Genomic DNA, 4,293 nt, shown 5'->3' on the forward strand with positions numbered 1-4,293 from the left:
CTGACAAGCCAACAGAAATGTGGCACGAGGCGGAGCGGGGGTTAGTGACGTCACAGGGGAATGTTTTGGGAAAAGTCCTCGCGGCTGCGGCGTGAACCTCGGATGACCTCTAGCGACAATACTTCACCACAAACCGAGCAACATGTGAGCAATGCGGCCACTTTTCATCGAAACAAGTCTTTATTTTTATATTTACTACTGCATATCACCAGAGAGGAAAATGTATAAGGAAAAGAATAAACATTTAATTAATTAATACATTAATTAATGAATAGATGGTAAGTTAATTATTATTATTATTATTATTATTATTGTTGTTGTTGTTGTTGTTGTTGTTGTTGTTGTTGTTGTTGTTGTTGTTGTTATGGGGAAATAATAGGGAGGAAAATACAATGGGATTTTTTACTTAATAGATAAATTAATAAAATTATTATTTAAATGGTAAAGTAAATAAATGGGGGATCAATACACAGCTAAATAAACACAGAGTCAAATTAAAAGAGAGATATAAATTTTTGTCATGTTTTATAATTTAATTAATGCCACCATTTAATTTTGCCTTAAGTACATATCAATATATTTACATTGACAATTACACTTTGAATGATAGCCCCTAATTTGCATGAAAATACAAGGATAAATAACATTGAGGGCATATATAGGGAAGAGCAAGGTAAATAATACAGAAGTAAATACACAAATAAATGCATTTTTAAATAATAAATTAATAAGTGAAATTGGAAATTGAAATTGGAAAGTAAAGGAAACTGGTAAATAAATACAGAAGCAAATTAAAACAGAAATATCTTTTTGGGTTACATTTTATACATTAATTTCATTTTTAAAGATTATTTTTGTTGCATTTAATTCTATATTCAATTATTTCTTGAGTCAGTTATGTACGGATTGATTTTATTAATTATTTTTGGCAGTCACGGTCCTTCATATCAAGACAGAAGAAAGGTATTTACAATACAGGACCATGTTGCTTTCCGTAGGAAGGGGGGGAAAAACAGTGCATTAGCATTACTTAGTTAAGTTTCCAGTTTTGCAGAGATGGCAGGTACTCTGAGACTCCAACCCTGTGAGGCACAGAAGCCCCAGGTTCTCAGAGAAAATAACTAAAGGACCACTTAGTTATTTTTGTTTAGTGGAGTTGTCTGTCTGCAGCCTAGTGGACTAGACTAGTGGACAAAGTGGACCTTTTGTCAAACTAAACAAATTAATATGCAGATTTATAGATTATAGATTATCATGTAAGATTATGTTGATTATTTACAGCCTATTATGTATTTATATTATGTCGTCCTGGATAATTCTGACTGGTAAAATTTGTTACAATGACAACAGTTACAGATACAATATTAATTATAATATATATGTATATATATATACATACATATATATATGTGTGTGTGTGAGTGTGTGTGTGTGTATAATATTAAATTAGCATGAATGAAATTAAATATCATCATATATTATTAAATGTGATTTGAATAAATAAATTAAGAATTTTAAATGGAAACATTAATTTAATTTAATAAAAAGAAAATATCAGAAATAATGAAAATTACACATACCTGAATGTGTTAGCTGCATTTTGAATGTTAAATGAACAACAACTGATGACGTAAAATGTAAGTAGTATTGCAGTACTGTTGTTATGATACAGTATGCTGCATTTGTTGAATAAATGACAACAGAATGCTTGATCATTTTGTCAGTTTGTGTATTTTCTTTTTGTCCATGAAGCACTTAATAATTCACTTTGATTAGCTAGAACATGAGGAAGTTAAGTTAAATAATAATAATAATAATAATAATAATAATAATAATAATATAAAAAAATACTGACCCCCTTTGGGGCAAATGTTCAGCAGCATTAGGACAAATAGCACAGAGAGTTAGAACCAAACATGAAATCAGTTGTGGTTAAGAATAGAAAATAAAATTACACAAGGGAAGCTAAAATTTGTAACTTTCAAGTAAAATTCAAAAGGCAAGCAATATACATACATTCAAGCGTATAGTGCAGTACAGGCTAAAACTTAAATGATAGTGTGTTAAATTGCAGCAAATATATGTAAACATCCACACACAATTATTCCTCAAAAGTGGTTAACATTTGTGACAAGTGATGGCGGCATTATATTTTACTTTATTGTCCTTAATGATATCAGGGCAATGAAACCATAAACTTTAACCAGTATTTTTAACAATGTGAAATCATCAGTTCAGCCATGTGAAGCAGGTAATTATCACATCAGCTGAAAAAAAATCCATATCGTGCATACAGTATAAGATGTAGTTTACAGACAGCCGAGGGAAATAAGAGCAAAGATGTAGAGAGCAAAGATCGATGATCTGATATTTCAAAGCTCTGACCAAACCAAAACTGAAACATAAGAAACATATTTTAATTTTAATAGAACATTTTCCCAAAAAATCAAATGATTATGTATATATATATATATATATATATATATATATATATATATATATATATATATATATATATATATATATATATATACATATATACATATATACATATACATATACAGCTAAAAATTACTCTGTTGAGATTTCCAGTAATTTTATTTACTGTAAAATTTTCCTGCCAATTGTAAGTATACAGCAGCTTACTATATACATATTATACAGTAATTACATCTTCATTTTACAGTAATAATGCTGTAGAAACTAGAGAAATTGCTGTATACATATTATAGAGTAAGGATTAATTAATTTCACAGTACTAATGCTGTGAAAATACCGAAATCTGTTACAGTGTTGCATTTTTAATAATCAAATTCATTAAAATAACAGTTCAACAATGTCTGCTTGTGGTTGCTCACTTACAGTAAGATACAACCATCCTGTTTATATAAGTGGAAAAACTCAAATACAGTGTCATATGTTTAACAGAGCAACCTCAATATGTATATTTTAGTAACGCAGGTCAAATTTTTTTAAAATTTAAATTTATTAAATTAATCAGTCAACACTGGTTGCTCTCTTACAGTATAATAGACAACTATTCCCGTTCAGTTACAGCGGCATCCACTGTAGGCAACTGTAATTAGATTATAATAATCATTACAATCACTCATTCTTCCAGGTAGGCTCTGGATTTGAATGTAATCTGGGATTTGGTGGCTCAGTGCTGAGTGGTGCAGAAACCCAGAAACTAGCCTCCACTTAACTCACATACACATAATTCCACACAATATACAAGTGAGACATACTCTGAACATCTGAGAGTTGAAGAATATGAAAGATTTTATGTGTGTTTACAATACAAAATGTGCAGAAAATTGCTATTAAAGGAGTAGATTAAAGCTCAATAAATCACAGAGAAGTAGATTTTAAAGTGCTCTTCACTGATTGACATATTTTCTGGCAACAGGGACCAACAACTGACTGTTATGTAATCTTAGTGCAATGCTTGGCCGTAACAGTCTGGTAATTGCAGATGTGCCTGAAGGATTATTGTCTGACAACTAGGAGACCATTCACTGTGTTATTTTCAGGGGCTGTGCTGAGCGTCATGGCAGTGGACTAAAATCAGAAAATACTCTGGTTAAAATTTGATGACTGCCCGGGAACATCTCTGTCGGACGCTGTGGAAGTGGTTTAAAATACCTCTGACTAGCACTCGTGTGTATATGACCTTCTTTACAGTTTTAACTCCTGAATAAGAAGGAAATAAAAATGGTTTTAGTTAAATTAAATAAAAACAATATATAATAATGTATCACTGTTGTTATCTGTCACATCACCCACAACTTTAGCATTTAGCATTATGGTTTTGATCTGTTTTGTTATCTCATTTTGTATATCACATCTACTAATATACATATATATATACATATTATATTACTATAAATAAATATTCTATATTACAAATGCACATTATTAATTTCAAATGTATACTGTGCTATTAGCCTTTAAATATATGTACATATTTATATCCTTTCACTACATTTATCGCATACTATATTCTTATATATATATATGTGTGTGTGTGTGTGATTATATCTATTTACACTGTGAAAAGATGCTGTGCTGCCTTATCAATTTATATATAAAAAAATGTTTTAATATTTTTTCTTTGTATAATACACACCTTGTGTGTATAATACACACCTTGTGTGTATTATAATGTGTGCAGTTATCTTGTACAATCATCCATCTGTATAAGCGTATGGTTTGTGTATACAGTTTTTAAACACCCCTCTGAATTCACAGTCAAGTCAGTCACACACACACACACACACACACACTCCTCTG

This window comes from Lutjanus erythropterus, chromosome 5 (assembly GCF_056507025.1).
Source record: "Lutjanus erythropterus isolate fLutEry1 chromosome 5, fLutEry1.hap2, whole genome shotgun sequence".
Lineage (NCBI taxonomy): Eukaryota > Metazoa > Chordata > Actinopteri > Lutjaniformes > Lutjanidae > Lutjanus > Lutjanus erythropterus.